This window comes from Thamnophis elegans, chromosome Z (assembly GCF_009769535.1).
Source record: "Thamnophis elegans isolate rThaEle1 chromosome Z, rThaEle1.pri, whole genome shotgun sequence".
In the NCBI taxonomy this organism is placed as follows: Eukaryota; Metazoa; Chordata; class Lepidosauria; order Squamata; family Colubridae; genus Thamnophis; species Thamnophis elegans.
In genome coordinates, this window is record NC_045558.1 from 44,569,713 (window position 1) to 44,593,989 (window position 24,277).

Here is a 24,277-nt window from a genome sequence, read left to right on the forward strand (position 1 = left end):
GGAATAAAACTCAATAGCATCAAATATAGTCAACCAAGCATGTCCAAGCAATACCTCAAGCATCAGGGCAACAGGCTTAATAAATTGTACAACTATTATATAAAATAATTATATAAAATAATTACATTCTTATCATGATATGGGGAAAAAATCGGCAATACGTATCATATATGAAGGAGAGACAGAAGGAAATTAAAACAAATCCATATTAATTTGATTAACTGCTGGATAGTTGGAATAAGAATCCAAAGGCTAAGACTGAATGTTGAAGATGAAAATTGGGGAACATGAAAAAGAGACCAATGTTAATAGTGAAGATATGGAAACTTATGGGAAATTAGTCCTTGATTTACACCCATTCAATTAGCAACTGTTCAAAGTTACAATGGCACTGAAAAAAAATGACTTAATGACTGGTCCTTCCACTAATGGCCATCACAGCATCTTCACAGTTATGTAATCAAAATTTGGGTGCTTGGTAACCAGAATGTATTTATGACAATTGTCACATCCTGAATTCAAGTGATCATCATTTATGATCTTCCGAGCCCGCTTCTGACAAGTAAAGTCAGTTCATGATTACATGAATCACTTAACAAATGCAGTGATTTGCTTAACAACTATGGCAAAAAGTCATAAAATCAGGTGAACCGCTAATAACAACCACCTTGCTTATCAATGGAAAGTCTTCTCCCAACTATGGTCATAAACCAAGGACTATCTTTACCTTTTCTAATTTTCTTGCACTACTTCTATAAGTTAATTTTACTTCCTTACTTTTCCTATCATTATTTTGTATCTCCATTCTCACTGCATTCCCAAATCTGTCTAATATGCTCTATAAATCATTCAACCGGTACATGTTTCTATCATTACTATAAGCATTACTTATAAACGGAATAGGTTAAACAATAAAAGTCACATCAAATGTCCTCAACTTCACATCAAATGTCCTTATTCACTGAATAATAATTTACTAAGCATTTTTTCATGTATCTTTTTTATTCATAATAAAATCTATATTCATTTAAAAACATATGTTTATCAACTTTATTCTACAAGATCAGACCACCTTTATTCAGGTCCAGTATATTTCCAGGGCTCTTAGTTTCAGAGACATACAGTATATCCATTTTTCTTACCGTGTTTCCCCAAAAATAAGAGTGTGTCTTATTTTTTTCTTGACCCTCAAAATAAGAGCTTGGCCTTATTTTCAGGGAGGTCTTATTATTTTTGAGGTGCAGGAGGCGGAGAGCAATAGCAATAGCAATAGCAGTAGACTTATATACCGCTTCATAGGCCTTTCAGGCCTCTCTAAGCGGTTTACAGAGAGTCAGCATATTGCCCCCAACAATCTGGGTCCTCATTTTACCCACCTCGGAAGGATGGAAGGCTGAGTCAACCCTGAGCCGGTGAGATTTGAACCGCTGACCTGCTGATCTAGCAGTAGCCTGCAGTGCTGCATTTAACCACTGCGCCACCTTGGCTCAGAGCATGTGTCAGCTTCTGCTTTGCTATCGCTTCAGCTGCCATGAAACGGGGAGGGTGGGCATGGTATTTGGGAGGGGTTACTAATTGTGCTGGTGGAAGTTTCTGGAGTCTACCGATTGATTGGACTACGCATGCGTGGGTGTTTCCCGCCAGCTCTAATGGCACCGACATTCCATCTTCGTGATGCCTTTTGAAGTTATCTTGCACCTGACATTTGGAAGACTTATGATTGGACTGGGTCTATGATGCCAAGGGGTGGGGAATGGGCTATTCTATATATCAACTGTTTTCGCGCCTAATTAACCAGACTTCGCTATGCATTGCCTTTAACCATTTTTAATTAGTAAAAGTACATTTGATTTCTACGCATGGAGTCTCATGGTCATTCTTTCCTAATTAACTAATGGAGAGGATCTGACAGGTAGCGAAGTCTCAAAACACCTTTCCAGGAGACTATAATCTACCGTGGAAGGTGCAAAAACTTCAAGGAGACAGGAAAAAAAAATGTCTTCGCCAGTTAGTGATGGAGAAAAGGACAAAGAAACCACTGATATCTTGTTTCCTGAAGAATTGGCTCAGCTGGAGATATCGAGCCCTGCTAGTCCCCCCCGTTTGTCTATGTCGGTGGGACAAAGAGAGGAGGGGGCAAACTGGGATGCGGCCGTTACCAGAAGAAGACACCAGGAAAGGCCATTCGAGGCGGGAGCCGAACGAAGACCCCAGGAGAGAGATCAACCTGATTACTTGGAGCGGAGGTACTCTGGGCAAAGATTTGGGCAAGGTGAAGAGGCCGAGAGGGGATGGGAGCAAGAAAACCCATGAGCAGCTTCACCCCCCCTGCCAGGGGTGCTGCCAGGCCAGGGGCCCCCCACCCCAGAAGACGCAGAATGGCTGAAGTTCCCCCATTACCTGTGAAATATGATGGAAACCCTAAGAAGCTGGGGTCTTTCATCATGCAGGTTTATAATTACATGGAAATCTATGGGCCCGATTTTGAATCAGATACCTTGAGAATACGCATGGTTTTACTTGCATTAGACGGAGAAGCCTCTGACTGGGGAACAGGCTTACACTAATCAAATTCCCCCCTCCTGAGGAATTTCAATGCGTTTATGGGAGCTTTCAAGAGACGTTTTGATGACCCCCTGACTGAGAAATGGGGCAAACTGAAATTTATGACCCTCGCGCAGGAGGACAGGCCAGTGTCCGAGTACATTCAGGAGTTTCAACACCTATGTAATTACATGAGGGGTTGGGGTGAAGAAGCCCTTTTGGACAAGTTTGCTTTGGGCTTGGATGAAGATATTTATCAACAATGTGTTAATCGCCACCTTCCCAAACGCTTGACTGTTTGGTTTGAAAATGCGGCAGACATTGAACTGGATTTAATGAGACTCAAATGTGCTAGGGAGGAGAGGCAGAAGAGAAAGGAGAAAGCTGCGAAATCTTCCCCCCCAAGCCGCAAAACCCCTTTCGGAAGCAGAGGCGAAGGGAGGGGAGGCCCCTCTGGGAAATCCAGACCATTTGCTTGCTTTCGTTGTGGGAAAATCGGCCATCGCGCCCCTGAATGCCGCGCCCAGCTGCCCACGGCTGCCCTAACCCCTTCCAAACGGGAGGGAAAACCCACCAAGGCCTCAGATAAGAAAAAGAAAGAAGCTGCATTCGCCGTTGATTCCACCCCCCCAATTCGCCCAGGCTTTGGAGGGAGAAGCGGAAGTCTCCACCAGCTCCTTTGATGACTCCGATGACGACGCCTCGCCTCGCTGGGTGAGTTCAAACAAAGGCCCTATGCTAATCCCCGTAGAGTTAAGAGTTCTGCCCGATGGGGGGTCCAAAAGCCTTCCCGCCCTCCTTGACTCAGGCTGTTCCCGCTCAATGATCAATCCTGCTATGGTGGAAAAACTGGGCCTCAAGTTGAAAACTTTGAAAACCCCTATTGTTTTTTGCCAGATAGATGGGTCCATCGCAGGGGGGGGACCCGCCCATTTCTTCACTGAGCCCTTAGAGATGAAAATGGGATCCCACACAGAACTAATCTCTTTTATTGTGGCTCCTGGGATGGACAGACCACTCATTTTGAGCCTCCCGTGGCTTCGAAAATGGAACCCTCGCATAAATTGGAGGGAGGGTTGGTTACGGATTTGCACGGCCACACCTCCGGAAGGGGAGGGAGTTTCTTCAGAGCCTGTTAGCTGCAGTCCTGTTTTGGCCGCCAGAGGGCAGGAGAGGATTGAAGGAGAGGAAAAAATTCCTAAAGTGTATTGGGACCTGAGAGGAGTTTTTAGTGAGAAATCTTCCGACAAACTTCCGCCCCACAGGCCTACTGATTGCTCCATCGACATTTTACCCGGGGTGAAGCTACCGAAACCCCAAATATATTCCATGTCACCTAGGGAAATGGAAGAGATGAGGAAGTTCATCGATAAAAATTTGGAGCGGGGATTCATTGAGCCTGCCCGCCCTAAGGTCGCTGCTCCTGTGCTGTTCCATGAAAAGAAAGATGGCTCTCTGAGATTGTGTGTTAATTTTAAAAACCTTAACGCCATATCGGCCCAAAATTTATACCCGCTACCGTTGATGAAGGACATGTTAGCCCAATTGGGGAAGGGCCGCATTTTCACTAAACTGGACCTCAGGGAGGCGTACTACAGGGTCTGTATAAAGGAAGGGGATGAATGGAAAACTGCTTTCAACTGCCCTCTTGGTTGCTTCCAATTCCGGGTCATGCCTTTTGGCCTGCAGGGGGCGCCTGCCGTTTTCATGCAATTAATAAATGAAATCTTGCATGACCACCTTTACAAAGGCGTTATCGTATATCTGGACGATATCCTTATCTATTCTCACAATTATGACGACCACGTCGCTCTGGTGCGCACTGTTTTAAAGAAACTCAGGGCCGCTGAACTTTATGCCAAATTGTCTAAGTGTGAGTTTCACCAGGCTAAGATTGACTACCTCGGTTACCGCATCTCTCCCGCTGGCATTGAGATGGACCCTGGAAAAGTGAAAGCGGTCACTGAGTGGGAAGCACCCCGAACACGCAGGCAGTTGCAAAAATTTTGGGGTTTTGCTAACTTCTACCGTCAGTTCATTCCTTCTTTTGCCAAAATTGCACTTCCTATCACAAATTTGTTGAAGTCCAAGGGTGGGCCTAGACCTAAGCCTAGCAAACCACTGGATTGGACCATGGAATGCCAAGCTGCTTTCGAAAGACTAAAACGCCTGTTTGCTGCAGAGCCTGTCCTCAGACATCCCGACATGGCAAGCCTTTCGTCGTCCAAGCTGATGCCAGTGATGTCGCCGTTGGGGCCGTCTTGCTACAAGCCAACGACCACGGTGACTTACAACCATGCGCCTACACCTCTCGCAAGCTCACGGACACTGAGAGATGTTGGGCCGTTTGGGAGAAGGAGGCGTTTGCGGTGCAATGGGCCCTAACCACATGGCGCCATTTTCTGGAGGGCGCTAAGCACCCTTTTGAGGTGTGGACTGACCACAAGAATTTGGAGGCGTTGAGGACCCTGCGCCGTCTATCCCCTAAACAAATGCGGTGGGCCCAACATTTCAACCGTTTTAATTTCACGCTCAAGTACACCCCTGGAGGGAAAAATTTCATGGCTGATGCTTTGTCCAGACTTCCCCAATACAACTGCTCCAAACTGAGTGTTGTTCAACCTGTTGTTCCCACTTCCAGCCTGGCGGCTCCGGTGGTCACTCGCCAGCAAGCACGTTCGAAAGTGGAGGTGCCTCAAGATTTTCTGTCTGACCTCAAACGAGCCCTTCCCCAGGACGACTGGTTCCAGAAACATCAAGATGAGTGCACTGTGAGGGACGATCTACCGTGGATCGGCGCCAAGCTTTATGTGCCCGCCTCTCTTCGTCTCGTCGTTCTCCAACGGGCTCACGATTCCAAGTTGGCGGGTCACTTTGGATTCGTCAAAACCTTACATCTAGTCAAGAGGCAATTCTGGTGGCCCTCTTTGAAAAAGGACATTGAACTTTATGTGGCCAGTTGCCCAGTTTGTGCTGCCGCTAAGAGGCCGCCCGGGAAACCACAGGGGCTGCTCCAGTCTGTGGCACGACCTGTCGCCCCTTGGAAGGAAATTTCGATGGACTTCATTGTCGAGCTTCCTGAGAGCCAGGGGCACACCATCATTTGGGTCGTTACGGACTTATTTTCCAAACAAGTTCATTTTATACCTTGCCACAAGATTCCTTCTGCTAAGGCTCTCGCCAAACTCTTCATCTCCCACGTTTACCGGTTGCATGGAGTGCCTGATCGTATTGTTTCTGATAGAGGGGTCCAATTCACCTCCACCTTCTGGAAGGAGTTTCTTAAACGCATTGGCTCCGCCCAGGGCCTTAGCCCCGCCTACCACCCTCAGACTAACGGGGCCTGTGAGAGGACTAATTCTGTTCTAGAACAGTACTTATGTTGTTTCATTAATTATCAGCAGGATGATTGGGTGGACTTGTTGCTGCACGCTGAAGTGGCCTACAACAATTCTGTTCATACCAGCACTGGTTTTACCCCTTTCCGGGTTGTTTTTGGTCAGGACTTTGTTCCTATTCCTGAGTTGCCTCGTGACCAGCCGCAAGTTTCTTCCGTCGCTGATTGGAGTGAGCATCTCAGCCGTGTTTGGCCTTTGACTCTTGCTACGTTGGATGCTGCTCATCGCGCTCATAAGAAACAAGCTGATAAGAAGCGTGCTCAGCCTTATCAGTACAAGGAGGGTGACTTAGTCTACTTGTCCACAAAGTTCCTTCAGACCACTCAAAAATCCAAAAAAATGGGGCCTAAGTATGTTGGTCCTTTCCCCATCCTCAAGATCATCAATCCTGTTTCCGTTCGTTTGCAACTGCCTAAGCATCTCAATCGTGTTCATCCCGTGTTCCACGTTAACCTCATTAAGCCTGTTCGTGTTTCCACTTTATGTCCGCCTGATACTCCTCCTCCTCCTCCTCCGTTGTTGATTGATGGTGAACAACACTTTGAAGTCCGTGAGATTTTGGACTCCCGCAGGCGGCGTAACCGCATCCAGTACTTGGTTGCTTGGAAACATTTTTCCCCCTCCCACTCGGAATGGGTTGACAAGTCCCATGTTCGTGCTCCCCGACTACTTCGGAAGTTTTATGCTGCTTATCCTGACAAGCCTTAATTTTCTCTCTACCCCCCCTTTTTTCCTTCTCTGTTTTGTTGTTCGTCTGTCTGTCGTTTTACAGGCCTGATCGCCTTTTTTTCGGGGGACGGCCGGATGTCAGCTTCTGCTTTGCTATCGCTTCAGCTGCCATGAAACGGGGAGGGTGGGCATGGTATTTGGGAGGGGTTACTAATTGTGCTGGTGGAAGTTTCTGGAGTCTACCGATTGATTGGACTACGCATGCGTGGGTGTTTCCCGCCAGCTCTAACGGCACTGACATTCCATCTTCGTGATGCCTTTTGAAGTTATCTTGCACCTGACATTTGGAAGACTTATGATTGGACTGGGTCTATGATGCCAAGGGGTGGGGAATGGGCTATTCTATATATCAACTGTTTTCGCGCCTAATTAACCAGACTTCGCTATGCATTGCCTTTAACCATTTTTAATTAGTAAAAGTACATTTGATTTCTACGCATGGAGTCTCATGGTCATTCTTTCCTAATTAACTAATGGAGAGGATCTGACAGCATGGTTACCTCATGGCTGCTGCTGCAATATTTTCTGAGAGGGCTTATTTTAGCACATACACTCAAAAGCCCGACTGGACTTATTATCTGGGGGGGAGAAACAGGGTACTTTCATTTATTTTTTACTTCATTACTCTGCAGGCCAACATATGTAGTCCACACTGCATCCCACCAACTCAGGTATGTTGCAGACCCCATCAGTTAATAAACTGACTGGTGGGATTAGGAATACAGTGTTCTCTGTGAATGTCCCCATCCTATGGAATATTCTTCTTCCAGAAGTGGGTTAAAACATGGCTCTGTGGCCTTCCATTTGAGAAGCCCAACGAAGCATGCAGTTGTGGGGTTGGTTGGTGTTACTGCAGACTTTTCTTTTCTTTTGAAAATTAATTTTTAACAAAATTTGATTATTATTGCCATTTTATTTTTTAAAATAATTTCTAATTAAAAATTCTAAAATTTTAATTCTTTTAGTAGAATATAAGATTAAATCAAAAAGAGCTTTTTTGGTTTTTTTATGCACAGTTAAGAGACAGATTTAAGATAGATGATAAAATATTTGGAATTGAGCAGAAGATAGGAATTAAAACTATTTGCAAATTGATAAAATGTAAATTTGAAATAGACCAAATGAAATCTTACTGATCGAAGAATAGAAAATTATAGCAATAGCAATAGCACTTAGACTTATATACCGCTTCATAGTGCTTTACAGCCCTCTCTAAGCAGTTTACAGAGTCAGCGTATTGCCCCCAACAATCTGGATCCTCATTTTACCCACCTCAGAAGAATTGAAGGCTGAGTCAACCTTGAGCTGGTGAGATTTGAACTGCCAAACTGGAGCTGAAGTAGTCTGCAGACTACATACACTCTAACCATTGTGCTACTTCGGCTCTGTGGTTAAAGGCATGAACATTTATATAACTTAAAAAAGAATTCTTATAAAATGATGTACTATTGAGCACATGACTCCAAAAAAATTGTCTAAGATGTATAAGTGTAGAATGCACTTCAAATTTATGTTGTAAATGTGGACAACCTGAAAGATCATTTTATCACGCCTGATGGACTTGTAAAAAAGGCATAATTTCTGAATTAAAATACTGAATTGAATTTTACAGATCAACATTCAATCAAATTAGAACTTTTTTGATGGGGTTAATGAATAGTCAATTAAAGAAGAATCATGGAAGTTTATTTTAATGTATGATTATTGTGGCAAGCCTACTATGTGCATAAAAGTGAAAAACCTATGAAATATCCACATTGGGGGAATGGTCGGTGAAGATGACTAAATCAGCAGAGATGACAAATATTAACTTGTTTGATCTGAAAAAGAATGACCACTATAATATCAGAAAATGGAAACCCTATAGGAGTTTTTTTGCTGAAAAGAGAGAAAAATGAATTTGTGATTTATGCATTTGAAGATTAGATAGGGCAGGTTATGAAAGAAGGAAATTAGAATTTAACCTTAGAAAGAGAGGATGAAATATCAGAGCATTTATAACTTCTGTCAAAAAGATCAGAAGTGATTTCTTTTTAGTTTTCTTTTTTTCCTTTCTTGGGAGCAAACAAATTGGGAGCAAGGGGAAACAAGACAAACAAACAGCAATTTATTGCAGAACTAAACAAATTAAACATTAAATAAAAACAAATCCTTAATAGTAAATACATTGCAAATGGCATGGATAAGGTGATTGTCTAAAGTGGTGGTTATTCTTCGGTACACCTACGAGATGCCAACCATTTTTTTACTACCCACCTCTCCCATACTGAAAAAAAATTGTAAAAATAAAACAACAACCTTTGTAGCTCAATCTTTAGATAATTGGAGGTCTGAATTAAATGCTTTCTCCATGGCTTTTCTAATCCCAACATAAACAGAACATAAATTGAGAATTTTTAAGTCAAATCAGAAGCTATTTTTACTTAAGGTAACATAATCAGACAGGATAAGCTGGTCTAAAAACTCCCTCCACCCTCTTTAGCCATCAGTTTGTTTCAGCCAGAATTTCAACTGGCAGAGACTCATTCTGACAGCCAAGAAACAGCCAAAATGAAATGTCCTTGCTCCTAGAGGAAGGCATGCACACAGTGCTGTATTTACCATTAAGCAGACTAAGCATGTGCTTAGGGCACCAGGCCCAAGGGAGCACCACAGGGAAGATTTGTATAGTATGTACAAAGGAGGGGGGCATCAAGATTTGTCAGTGCTTAGGGCACCAGTGAGCCTTAATCCGTCACTGAGCATGCAGCATGTTCTTTAGGAAATTACACTTAACTGATTCCAGCAGAAAGCTGAGCCCTAAGTGGAAGAGGGCTACAAACCAACTATAAAACAGTTTCTATTTTCCAACATGCTGATAAGGCAATCGTTTTATCTTGCCCAAATTGTGTTTGCAATAAAATGCTGATGCATTTAGTGTCATATAGTCATGATAAAAAGTTAGAAAAATATTATGGCAGAAAAAGATGTTTATATTCTCTAGAACAGTGATTCTCTAACCTTTCTCTAAAGGTGTGCTAAAATTGTGTGCACCTATGCTATCGCGCATACACACATGCCCACACTGTCCACCCCCCTGTGCATGCCCAACCATTCCTGAAATTCCGGTTTGCCCGTTGGGCCGTTTTTCACTTTCCCCAGATTCTGGAGGCTTTCCTGAAGCCTGAGGAGGGCAAAAATGGTCTCTCCCGGACCTCCAGAAGGCTAAAATTCAGCTGGCTGGTATGCACATCCACACTGGAGCTGAAGGCTGCTGTGTCAGCAAATATGGCTCCCTGTGCCACCTGTGGCACGCGTGCCATAGGTTTACCATCGTATTTTATATATTAGTTCTAAAATTTCTCTTTTTACATAAGCTGAAAATATATTAATGTGTCGCTTAAAAGCACCCCAAACAACTTGTGCAACTTTTTGTATAAAGACAGTTTTTAAAAAAAATATTTCAGCTTTATTTTTAAATGCAAAACTTTCAATAACAATGTGTTCTAATACTGTTGGGAAAATTAGGACCCCTAATTTAAAATGCTAATAGAGTATGATAAAACATTGCAAACAAATCTATGTAGGCATCCAATCAAATATAGATATTAAAAATGAACAATCAAGAATGAGTGTGGCATAGATTTAGGAAAAAATAGAAATATGCACACTGTACAAAAATGTTAGGCAGTTGTGCAAAAATGCTGTAAATTAAGAATGCTTTCAGAAATTGAAGTGTCAATAGTTTATTTTTTAGCATTTAACAAAATGGAACGTATTTTGAAGGAACTCGGCAACGTTCATTCAAGGTTGTTTCAAATATCTTGGAGAACTAACTACAGATCTTCTGTGGATGTAGGATGCTCTTCATGTAATTCCAAGCAAATGTCATGATATTGAGATCAGGGCTCTGAGGAGGGTCAAACTTCCAGGACTTCTTGCTTATGCTGAAGATAGTTCTTCATGAGATTGTATGTTTGGGGCACTGTCCTCTTCAGAATAAAATTGGGGCCAATTACACACCTCCTTGGTGGTATGGATAATGGATAGGTATCTGCCAATAAGTATCTGCATTGATGACACCATTCTTCTTCTTCCCAGCTTTATTTCCATACTATGCTTGTCGGCAAACCTGTTTCCATTTGGGTTGATCCAGGGCATCTTCTAAAGTGACATTCACATATTTCTTGTCCTCTTTGATGTGATCCATCCCACTTTTTCAATGACAGATGGAACAACACATCGGTTGAAGTACCTCAGTCGTATCAATCAATTGAGGATACCATTGATCCTGATCAAATCTCCAACTTCATTTGTAGAAACGCAGTCTCAAACTTGCAAGGAACCTCCACCATGCTTCACTGTTGCTGGCAAACACTCAATATCATACTGCTCCCCAGTCCTTTAATGAACAAACTGCCTCCTGCTATAGCCAAATATTGAATTTTGACTTATCAGTCCAGAGCACCTGCTGCCAATTTTCTGCATCCTGTTTCTTATGTTTTTGTGCATAGTTAAAAGTCACTTAGTCTTTTTCCACATCAGAGGTATGACATTTTGGCTGCAATTTTTCCATAAAGACCAATTCTAGCCAGATTTCTCTGGACTGTAGATGGGTGTACCTGGGTTTCAGTGGTTTCTGCCAGTTCTGTGCTGATTGCACTGCCGGACATTTTCCATTGTCAAAGGGATACAAACATGATATATCTTACACCTGCTCATTAAGTGTCCTTAGCTGACTACTGTGTCCCTGGTCCTCAATGCTGCCTGTTTCTTGGTGCTTTTTCAAAAGATCTTGGACAGCACATCTTGAAACCCCAGGCTGCTTTGAAATCTTTGCCTGGGAGAGACCTTGCCAATGCAGTATATCTACCTTTTATCATACATCAAGATGTATGATGTGTGACAACAAACTCAGAGGTGGGTTCCTACCAGTTTGAACTGGTTCGGGTGAACTGGCATTGGTAATTGGGCCTGGATTGCCAAACTGGTAGGGACGGCAGGTTGGTCACGTCCACAAACCAGTTCCCAGGTCACTGCTTGCTTGCCCATCCAACGCATCCGTTGGACTGCAAGCTGATCTGTGCTGGGAAGCGGATGGCTGCAAAGAAGCCTTTTAGCCACCTCATTGAATGCCGGGGGATCGGAGGCTTTTTTTCCACCCAGCCGCTGATCACAGGGTGCGGAAAAGCCCTCCAGCCGGTGAGAAGAAAGCTGTGCATGCGCAAAGATGGTGGCAGCAACTGGAGATCTTTTTGGTGCCCTGTGCCAGCGGCTGGGTGGAAAAGAAGCCTCTCGGCTTCCAATTTCAGCAGCAGGCTCAGTTCCTTCACAGGATTGTTTTTCTCCATGCCCGAGAAAGATCAAAAGGAGCAGAGCAGCCTTTAAGGACAAAGCCGGGGTAGCCACCTAGAGGTAAGAAAACAAGCCACTGAGGGATGGAGCCCCCCAAAGTTGCCAGCACTGCAGCTGCCCCCTGCTACTTGGAGCTCCAAGCCGAAGAGGTCCTTGGCTGTTGTGAAGAAGTGGCGGCTCTGGGTGTGCCACACCCGCTTTGTTCTCTTTGAGAGCCACTTTGCAAACAAACAAGGATGGAAGAGTTTGCGAGGAAGGTGGCTGGGGGCGGAGGGAGGGGTAGCCTGAGCTCTCTGGGACGGGTAACCAAGTGTGGGGAGGCAAAGGGGGGGGGAGAAGAGAGAGCGCTGGGCAGGAGCCACAGGAGGAGGGTGGCAGCTCTTCTTCACCCCTGCCCAGAGAAGGATGCTCCCAGCGCAAGAAGACCAAGAGAGGGCTCAAGGCGACTCTCTACCCTAACCCAGAGGCAGTCAGGGGTTGCTCTCGACCTTGGGAAACAGCTCCACTTCTCCCCTCCTCAAGCCCGACAAGGAAGTTCGCTCCTCCTGCCCTCCCGTCATATCCACCCAAAGAAGGAGAGAGCTTGCTTGGCTGAGCTGCCTCTCCCCGAGCCAGAAGAAGCAGCAAGCACCAGGCCGCCACCTCTTCCAGGTTAGCCTTAATGTCCACCCCACACTGCCTGAGAAAAGGAGCTGCCTTGAGCCTCCGTCTCAGTCTCGCGCTGGGAGCATCCTTTTCTGGGCAGAGGCGAAGAAGCGAATAGGAAATTTTTTTGAAACCCAGCCCTGATCAAACTGTCATCCACAACCTCATGCCACTAGAATTGGGTGTTCCTTACCCAATTTTAAGCCTCTTACCCAGCTGTTGCTGTTTCAGATAATGACTGTATTTCAACCTTGCAAGCGTGCAAGAATTGCACTTGATTCGATGCTGTTTTGAAGACAAAGGGTGGTCACAGCAAATATTGATTTGATTTGGATTTCTCTTCTATTTCTTTCCTTTCCGTTTTTGTTAATTGAGAAAAATAAACTATTAGCACTTCTATTTCTAAAGTTTTCTTAAAATTATAACATTTTTGCACAACGGTCTATACTTTTGCATGGTACAACAATCACCATGCATCCAATGTTAGCATAAAACGTTGTATGAGAATGAGATATAATTGGAATGTTTTCTGATATAGTCCTTTCCTATAAAAGAATCATGATAATTAACACTACAAGGATATTCAGGGTGGACATTTTGAGAATAAAGTACAGGTAGTCTCCCAAATGGCCTTTCTGTCTCAAATTAATTTTTTCCTCTGACAAAGTCTGCTGCTTTCTCCATCTTCTTGACCTAGCTCCTTAATTCATCATCAGGTAGAAAAAAATAAAGGCAAATAACTGGACTTTCCTGCTTACCACTTAAACATTTAAATTAAAGTTCCCTTAAATACATATTTACTGTATTTTTCAGAGTATAAGATGCTCCAAAGTATAAGTACCTAGCTTTTGTAGGAAAACAAGAAAAAAATCTGACTCTGTCTCTGCCTCCCAGCAATTTGCAGCAAACAGCAGCCTGCTTCAGTTTCAGCACAGCTTGATTAGCACAAGGAAAAAAAAAACTGCCTCTGCCTCCCAGCAATTTGCAGCAAACAGCAGCCTGTTTTAGTTTCAGCAGCCTGATTAGCACAAGCAGCTGGATCGGACTCCTGACTGTTTCAGGCTGCAGGGATTGCCATAGCCTATTGCCACCTCTGCGTGCCCCATTTTCCGCCTGTTGCGCTGGCAGGGAACGAAATGGCTGGAAAATGGGATGCGGAGGCCGAAAATGGGGCATGCGGAGATGGCAATAGTCAATGGCAATCCCTGCAGCCTGAAACAGCTGATGGTTGGTGTAATGATGTGTATGTTTTATGCTATATTCCAAGTTTAATTGTTATGCCTATCTCTTTAAGAAGGTAGTTTTAAGATGGCTGCCACTGAATAAAGCCAAGCCTCTAGTTCAAGCTCCTTGCTGTCTGCCTTTATTTTATGCCAAATCATCACATGGTACTGAGGGGTGGGGTGAGAAGAGTCATGGCAGCAAATAGCAACACAAAGAACATTCCTTCCCTTGATTTGGAGTCAGGGAACATATCTGAAAACTGGTCAAAGTGGAGTAAGCTGATAGAGATTGTGTTTGCAAGACCTGATGCAGAAAAATAGATTAATCAGCAGAAAGCAGCACACTTTCTAATATAAGTGGGACAGAAAGGACGCAATGTGTGCAGAGCCTGGCAAGCAAGTGGGGAGATCACTGCAGAGGACAAAAACAGAGGTACTGTTGCAAAGTTAGAAGCATACTGCAACCTGAGAAAAAAACTCCATAGTGCAGAGAAAACTGTTTTATGAGAGAAACCAGTGTGGAGGTGAATCTGTGGATGAATGGGTGACCCAGCTGCGCTTGCTTGCCAAAGACTGTGTTTTTTATGATGCGGGAGACATGATTAAAGACTGTATTCTGATGGGCAGTAAGTTTAAAGAAGTTCAGGAAAAACTGCTGCAGGAAGAAGACTTAAATCTTGAGAAAACTGTTAAGATTGCCAGAGCATATAAAATATCAAGAAAGGACATGCAGATACTGGAAGGAACACAGCACCAGATCAATGCTATAGAAACTCAAAGCAGTAGATATGGTCAAGAAAGGGCACACAAAGGAACAAAAGGTACCTATGGCACTGGAACAAGTAACAAAGAAGCAGCTTGTGGATATTGTGGAAATATGCACCACAAAAACAGTGTCTGTCCTGCAAGGGGAAGTATGCAACAAATGGAAGAAAAGAGGACACTTTGCCAGGGTGTGTAAACTGTGTTCGCAAACCGGAATTCCGGCCACAAACACGGGCTGTACACGTCATAAAGGACAATGATGACAATGCAGGGTCAGACTCAGGCTGCTCCCCGATATATCTTGCAGCAATACAGAAAGCTCATCAGTCTGCAGATGAAGCCAATGTAACATTACAGATAGGGGCCAACAAAACTCCAGTCACATTCAAAATAGATACTGGAGCACAAGTAAACTGTGTGCCAAGCCACATATATCTGAAACACATCAGGAATGAATTCCCTTTCTTGACGCACAAAAGGCTTTTGATCGGGTAAATTGGAATTTTATGTTGTCACAACTAGAAAACATGAAGTTTGGAGAAAGTTTTTTAAATGCAATTCGGGCAATTTATGTACGACAAACCGCGACAATATTGGTAAACGGAGAAGAGGCGGGTGACATTGTGATTGGTAAAGGCACAAGACAAGGATGCCCGCTATCCCCCCTACTGTTTATCCTCACATTAGAACCCCTTCTTAGAATAGTGAGAAGCGATACACAAATTAAAGGGTTACGAGTTAAAGCTCAGGAATTCAAGGTCCAGGCTTTCGCCGATGACCTTGTTTTTATCCTGGAGGACCCTACGGCGTCTGGGATACAACTTTTATGTAAAATAGAGGAGTACGATAGGATAGCGGGGCTACGTATAAACAAAGAGAAGACAAAACTGTTAATTAAAAATATGACTCTGAACCAGAAAAGGGAAGTACAAAGCCTGTTAGGGATCAACATGGCCCACAAAGTACAATATTTGGGAATTTGGCTGACGGAGAGATGTTCCTCTATCAAGGTAGATAACTATATGAAATTGCTACAACAGGTATCCAAAGATATGACTAATTGGAGTAGCAAACAATTGTCTCTGATGGGCAGAATCACGACAGTCAAGACATATGTATTACCAAAATTTTTGTTTTTGTTTCAAACGGCACCAACTAAATTGGACAAATTTTTTTTTAAATCCTTGGAGACAATAGTGACACAGTTTATATGGCAAGGCAAGAAAGCACGAATCAAAGCCCAAACTTTACAAAAACGCAGAGAACTGGGAGGCTTTGGAGTACCCAACTGGGAAGCATACTATAACGCAGCAATCATGACATGGGTGAAAGATTGGGTGATGTTGAATAGAAGGCGCCTATTGGCTATAGAGGGACATGACCTCCCCCAGGGATGGCATGCCTCCCTCTGGCAAGAAAGAGACACCCCCCATAGGTACTTCATGGGACATTATATTCGGAAGATTTTGATGGGGGTCTGGGAAAAAATGAGGAAAAAATATTATCTTAGGGTTCCATGTTGGTTGGCACCATTAGAGGCCTTAACGCATCCGAGTTTATTTAATTGGACAAGAAACATAACATATAAAGATATCATGACAGAAGAGGGCAACATAAAAACAAAGATGGAATTAGAGCAACAGGGCAGGAATTTGGAATGGTGGGAATATTTACAGGTTAGAAACAGGTTTAAAAGTGATAAGGCACATTTCGGGATCTACCCAAACCCTCAGGGGCTAGATAAGATCTTGTTTGGTGGAGACAAAAAAATGTTATCGAAGATCTACCAATTTTTGACCTGCCAAGATACTAATGAAGAGATGGACAAAAGCCTTCTAACAGTTTGGGAGAGAAACCTAGGTTATGAAATTGAAATGGGCAAATGGTGGGATCTATGGAGTAAGACCATTAAACTTACAACTTCTACTGCATTCAAAGAAAACATATACAAGATGGTTTATAGGTGGCACTTCCCCCCAACGAGATTAGCTAAGATGTTTCCTGGGTTATCTCCATTGTGTTGGAAATGTGGAAGAAAGGATGGCACATTCTACCATATTTGGTGGTCCTGTACTGAGGCCACGAAATATTGGAAAAGGATTAAAAAATGGTTAAAAGAGGTTACCGGGGCAAACATTGAATGGAGACCTGAGAACCTGTTACTAAGCATCAAACCAGATAACATAAGCAGCTCAATATGGCATTTGAGCCTGCATATAATTGTGGCTGCAAGAATAACCTATGCACAACTTTGGAAATCCACCACTATACCGCCGGAAGATGCTTTAATTAAAAAGATCTACGAATGTGCAGAAATGGACAGAATGACGGGTTGGCTGAGGGACAAAGGAGAAACAGAACATTATCTTAGCTGGAACCTATGGTATATGTGGGCGACTAGGAGAACAGCAGGGACTTAAAATGGGGAAAGTTAACATAGGTACCGTAATAGATCCCTGAATCTTGCAATGAGAAGATGTGGCTTAGAGACCTAATAATGAGGAAAGAAAGAAAAACCGGGCTGTGAATGACTGTCACCGTGGGGGGGGGGGGAGGGGGGGGTTGTATGTTTAAAACGGCATTTGTATCTGTATGTTCTACTTTATATTGTTATGTATGATTTGTCTTGCTTATGTCGTTGTATTTATGTCGCTGTATTGTTTTTTCCATTTTTTTAAAGGTAATAATGTTTAATAAAAAATATATTTAAAAAAAAAAAAAGGAATGAATTCCCCTTAGAGACTCTGGACCTACCGAAATTAATGGGATATGGTGGTGAAAAGCTGAAAGTAATGGGTCGCTGTCATGTAAAATGCGCCTACAAATGCGATCTGAAAGAGTTTTATAATTGTTTGTGATAGAAACGCAAGCCCCAGCCATGCTAGGTCTCAAAAGAAGTAAAGAGATTGGACTTGTGAAGATCATAATGACTGTGGATGGTGGGCATAGAGGTCTGACGGAAGCTGACATTAAACATGAGTACTGTGATCTATTCAAGGGCCTGAGGTGTCTCCCAGGCATAAGCCACATATATATAAAAGAGGGTGCATAGCCTGTCATCCATGCCCCAATAAATACCTCTAAGTTTTGTGGATAAAGTTAGACAGGAACTCACTAGGATGGAGAAGTTGGGAGTAGTAAACCATCTACTGGTCACTGAACCATCGGAATGGGTCAGTTGTATGGTTGTGGTGGAAAAGAAGAACACAGGTGCAATTTGCATATGCATTGACCCACGTGATTTGAACAAAGTAATAATGAGAGAAACTACAAACTCCCCACCTAGCACACAAGCTAGTAGGATCAACAGTGTTCAGTGTATTAGATGCCCAGTCTGGTTACTGGCAATTGGGTCTTGATGAAGTCAGCACTTACCTCACTACTTTCAACTCCACTTTTTGACAAAGTGAAGAAACTGATCACTAAACATCAAGGACCAATACTGAAATACTTCGATGCAAATGCTGACACCGTGCTTCAAGTGGATGCATCCCAGTTTGGGCTAGGTACTGTACTGACTCAACAAGGACAAACATTTCAAAAAACAATGTGAAAGCACCTCTTACACCGTGGAATGCTCCTTCACGGGCATGGCAGAGATTGGCTAGATACTTTTAATTTTGAAGACATCCACTACCTAATGATAGTAGACAACTACAACAAATACTTTGAACTAGTACAGTTGGAAAGTCTAAACGGGTCAACAGTTACATGGGCTTTCAAGACAATACTTTCAAGACATGGAGTGTGTGAAGAACTTGTGTCTGACAATGGGCCACAATTACATGTGCTGAATTCCAGTGCTTCCTGCATGAATGGGGAATCAAGCACAAACCCACAAGCACTTATCACCCACAGGCCAATGGCTTAGCAGAGAAGTATGTTGGCTTAGCCAAATCCATTATACAGAAAGCACAATCGTCAGGGCAGGATGTGTATTTAGGCTTATTAAACTATCGTGCAACACCCATTGAGGGTTTACGCTCACCGGCAAAGCTGCTAATGGGGGAACACTAAGGACTACAGTGCCTACTGCTCTGCATAAATTGCAGCCTCGTTCCATTGCACATGAGCAGGTAACAGCTCAGAGCAACATAAACATGAGAAAGCAAAAATTGTATTTTGTCAGAGAAGGCAATTCACCAAAATCATATGTAATTGAAACCAAGTGTGGACAGCAATTGAGAAGAAACAGGTGTCATCTTTGTCCAGACACTGCTGCTGATACTACATTGGAAGAAGAAAACAACAAGGAAAATGAAGTGCAAGCGCATGATGGCACAGAATTCCTGAACACGGATATACAGCCTACTGAGAACGGCAAGGATAATGTAAGCATTTCAGCATGTGACAATGCTGGAACTGATTCACAACCTGACAGCAATTTTACTGATATCAGACAACTGTAACCTTCTCTCGCTATGGCCAAGCTATTAAAAAAAATATATGGAATCATATTATATGTTTTATATGTAAGGGAGATGTAATGATGTGTATGTTTTATGCTATATTCAAAGTTTACTTGTTATGCCTATCTCTTTAAGGAGGTTAGGAAACAGTTAACTTTTTTAATGATGTCATCTGGGGCAGAAGGTAGTTTTAAGATGGCTGCCGCTGAATAAAGACAAGCCTCTAGTTTAACCTCCTTGCTGTCTGCCTTTATTTTATGTCAAATCATCACAGTTGGGAGGCTGATCCAACTGTGCTAAAGGTGAAAGTGAAATAGGCTGTATGCTTCAAAGAGGCAAATTGCTGGGAGTCAGAGGCCAAAGGATGTGGGCTTGTGGGTGGGCGGGGCTACATTCATTGTATAAGACGCACCGAAATTTTCACCCTCTTTTAGGGGGAAAAAGTATGTCTTATATTCTGAAAAATACTGTAACTATAAAACCAAGGACTGCAGTTTTTCATAGTTCTTTCTTCTACTTCTTCAACTATGTTTCTACTGATTAGTAACAGATCAAGCAGAGATGATCATCTTTTCTTTGTCCTCTGAAGAAAAAAATTGTCAGCAAGATGACTCAGGAATTCTCAATAGAGCTGGAGATAGCATCCACTTATGGGTTAACCCTGTCTGTTCTCCTATTGGACTGAGTCTGATTAATAATTAATTAGCTAGCTGCATATATAACCTGTCTCTGTGAGTGACTCCACCCATCTTTTTCACTCAGTCCACTCTGGACAGTAATATTATCCAGTATCTGATCTTCTTCGTTAGCGAAATTGTTTTTAACAGGAAAAGTGAGTAACAGAGCCTTGGGGCTATTGGAGAGAGAAGCTCATTGAGGTTTCTGGTAGCCTCCGAGCCACAGATGTAAAAAGGGGGAGGAAGGATTGCGTGCTGACAACCAGCCACTTCAAATGCCTCCCTCCCTCCACCTATTGTGAAAGGTCGATTGCTGCTGGGAGACGCCTTGCCGGCCTTTACACGACCTCTCCAAGCTAATTAGGGATCGGAGCAGCCGCGCTGTCAAAGAATGGCACGCTGCGGAGAGACAAAAGGGCCTCACACATTGCCTTTGATCCCTGTGAGGCCCGCAGAGGGAGATTTGAAGCATGAGCGACCACAATAGGCTGAGGGAGACCTCAGGAGCCCAGAAAGAGAGCTGGTGGCCATCTACAAGGAGGAGAATTTTGGTAGGAAAATTGGTGCGGCCGCCATTTTGAATGCCAACGGTCCCTCAAATGGCAGATAGCACAGCATCAGGCCAGCCTGACATGTCAGGAAGCACCCAAGGAGGTTTGCTATAAGTGGATGGGGGCCACGATCCACCAGCCTTGCCTGCCTCATCCCAGCAGCAGTGCAAATAAGCCTCAAGATAAAGGCTCTAAGGACTCTAAATCCTCCAGCAAGGGCTCCAAATAAAAAAAGACTCAGAAATCAGCAAAGAGGCTCCATCCCCGGCCCAGACTGGGTCTCTTTCTCATTCCCCTACTACCATCTCAGGCCGCAACCCCCCCCTCACAGTTGGATTCTGGGCCTGGCCCATTTAGTCCAATGCTGTCTATTAATACCTCAGGGATCTGGGGGCAATCAGTGCTACCACCCCCTATGGAACCTCCCCTACCTAGCAGGCATGCGGAAGCCACATTTACGCCCACGGCTGTGGGCTTTCATCAAGAGTACCTGGCCCCGGCCATGCCTCTGGAATACCAGTCATTCATTGCAGAGGCAATTAAGCAGGGGATTGCGGCTGGGTTGCAGCAGCGGGTGCCACCACCACCTCCACCAGCTACTCAGGTGCGTGCACACGATACCCTTGTTCCTGACATAAGGGCGGAACATTCGCCTCAACGCCCAGAGCACAGTCATCTCCAGCTTCAGAAGAGGAGATCAGGGAGGATGGCTTATCTGAAGAAGTGGGGGAAGGCCTGGACAAGCTGGTGGCCTTGGGCCTTTTTCCACCAACCCTGTTTAAACCTCTCCTGACCAAGGCAATTGTTGCGGCTGATATGGGGGGGCAGGTGGAGGCTCCATCAACCTCCAGGACCACCAAATCAGCCAACACCTGGTTTACAGAACATAAATTGGAGATGGACGCCATCCCTGCCCCCCAATTGTTTATGGACACCATCCAGAGGCAATGGGCTACACCAACATCAAGCCTGGCCCCGTCCAGCTCAGACAAATGTTTTTATAACATGGCTGAGTGCCTTGAAAAGCTATTGCTGTGGCTGACCGTGGATACCCTGATTTCAGCTCTACACTCTAGCACTACATTACCAGGATCCCAGGAAGAGATCCTGAAACCTGAAGAAAAGAAGGCTGACCAAATCTTCTAGCGGGGCCACCAAGCAGCCGCTTGGGCGGTCCGGGCTTCAGTGGCGGCTTCCTTTTTTCTCGTTCTAGCTTGAGCTGGTTGTAACAGCTGCAGGGGAGGATCCTGGCCGGGGACTCCAGATCACACCAGGACCTGAACAAAATCATAGTTGCAGTGCAGTTTCTGGCGGATGCCACCCTGAGTGCCACCAGATTTGCATCACGGGCCATGGCGTCCTCCGTGGCCTCCTGTAGACTCCTGTGGCTGAACCTGTGGCAGACTGATCTCCGGCACGTGGCGTCTAACCTCGGAGCCATACAAAGGGGGTGACCTATTCGGGGATTCCCTCACGCCTCTCCTAGTAGAGGGGAAAGATAAGCGTAAGGTCTTGCCCACCAATTATAAAAAGGGGTCGTACTGCCCAGGACCTTATCCTAGGAGGCAGGGGGCTAGACAACTAGATAATGGGGGATCCTTATGAATCAGGATTATGGCCCATCCTCCTTTAGACACGCTCTCACAATAGGGCCTTGGCGGACCTCGACACCACTGTTCATGCCCTCCGGTCTCATGGTTTTTCCATCAACAGGGCCAAAAGTCACCTTTTGCCCACCACTCGCATTTTACACCTGGAAGCCTGGATCGACATGGAAGCAACCCAGGTGTTCCTCTCCAAGGAGAGACAGGAAAGCATCTGCCAATTGGTGTCCCAGGTGGGGGGGGGAAAGGAAGGTTTCACTAGCTACTTTGTCTAAATTTCTGGGGAAGATGGTTTTGGCCATCGCAATTGTTCCTTGGACCAGACTACACACAAGGGAATTGCAATGGCTCCTACTGCCCTTCCAGAAAGAACGGAGGAGCACCTCCCTGACTATCTGCGCGCATGTGCGAAGGAAGATGGCTGCCTGAGCTCGCCGCTCAGGCTGGAAGACAGAAAAAAAAATACCTGGTCCGTGCCTCCGCTGACCGCTGGACCTCTCAAACAGGAGAATTAGGGAGAGAGGAATCCAGAGCGTCCTGGAGGGCTGCCTACTTGGAGAGACATTCTCGGGCGACTTGGGACGAGCCTCGGCGGCGTCGGACAGTGTGGGATGGCCTTCGGGCGGCGTTCCCCCCCCCGCAGATGGTGGCTTCTTAACCGACAGGCAGTGTTTTTGCTTGGCGTGGAGCGAGAGAGGCAGGGTTTTAACCGGGAAGAGCGGCGTTTTCATCTAGAGGGAGACTGGAGGGAGACTGCTTTGGTGGCCTGGATAGTTCCTGGTGGTGAGCAACTGCTAGGCACCCCCCCCTCGCCGCACCACCCCCCCTCGCCGCATGAACAACAGACAGTGACGGCGCCTTCTTTAACGAGACCAGCTTATTGATTAAGAAAGTGAAATCTTTGTCCAGGAACCAACGCTGTTTGGGGACGCTGTTACCAGGTGTTGGGAAATTCCAAGGGAGGAGGTGCGAGGAATGGAAGACGGCTGCTCGAGCGAGACGCTGAGCTGCGTGTGAGAGGTGAAGAACGGAACTGAGAGGGACGGAGCCTCTAGAACTTGAACTTTGAAGGGAGAAACCCCCCGCCGAAGCTATCCATTGGGACATCCTGAGGAGCGTTTTGGTTGGAGAGGGATCGCTCGTTTGGGTTGAGGGGGAACGGTGTGTGGTTCTTATCAACTGGACCATGTCTATTATGATTGGTAGGTTGGTTTGTGCTGCTGCTGCAACAGCCTTCCCCTCCCCTTCCCCCCTCCTCGCTCTTGCTGCTCATTATCCATCATCTGCTGCCCCACAGGGAGACATTTTGCAACCATACCCTAGGTTGGGCCAGCAACCACTTCAGTCATTCCCGAATTTTCGAACTTTGGACTTTTGGACTCTTCCCCCCACGCCTCTCCTGCCTCCTTTCCCACCCCTTCCACCATTGCTCTTAATGCTGTCCTGTTTCATCTATGCCCCCTTGGGACTGTGCTACTTTGGACTAATGGTGAGAAACAGAGGGGGGGTGAGGCTTTGGACTGCCTCCTGTTTTAATTTGGCATTCCAGGGACATCAGGGATATTACTCCATCTGCCCTCTATTTTTACAATCGTCATCTACTCCACCGTCCACGGGACTGGACTTTTTTGTACATCCACCTACAAACTGTACTCGAATTTGCACATCTTTAATAGCTGCGCAATTCTTTTTTGTATGGGGAGTGCATGTGGTACGTATGTATTGATTGAATGATCCCACACTTTTAACTGTGTAATCCCCTTTTTATATTATATTGTTGTATTTTAAATTTTTTGTGGGGGGGTGAGTGAGTGAGTGTCTCAGTGTGTAAGCGAGATTGGGATGGGAATCGGGTTCCCCCACACTGAGTGCTTGCAGAAGTGTTGGGGGGACCTGTGCCTGTTCCAATCTCAGGATGATTGATTCGAAGGGCCTGTCGGGAAATGCGGGGGCTATGGGTGTGGGTGGAGGGACTATGGACACGGGAGTGGGCCGGAGCATTACGGTCTTAACTGGGAGGGGCAGATATGGCGGGGACTTTAGGGCTGGCCATTACCGGGGAAGGAGGGCTCGCTACGTTACAGAGATCCCTCCTTCCGGCCCTATGAGTCCCACTCCAAGGCCAGATGGCGCGAGTAATCAGGACCCTGGTCTCAGGCTGCTGTTGCTAAATGCCAGGTCTGTAGTTCACAAGGCTCCCCTCGTCCGGGACCTAATTTTAGACGAGAGGGCAGACCTGGCATGTATTACTGAAACCTGGCTGGGTCCGGAGGGAGGAGTCCCCCTCACAGAGATGTGCCCAGAGGGCTTTCAGGTGCTTCATCAGCCGCGACCCCAGTGAAGGTGTGGGGGTGTGGTTATTGTTATCCGAGAGTCCCTAGTACCTCGTAGGATCCCT

At 45.0% G+C, this 24,277-nt stretch overlaps 1 protein-coding gene across 1 annotated transcript in view; it reads right to left on the minus strand.

Annotated features, from left to right (window-relative positions):
- Positions 1 to 24,277, minus strand: part of TBC1D5 (TBC1 domain family member 5) — a 379,115-nt gene that overhangs the window by 4,222 nt on the left and 350,616 nt on the right. The gene's annotated exons all lie outside the window — the stretch shown is intronic.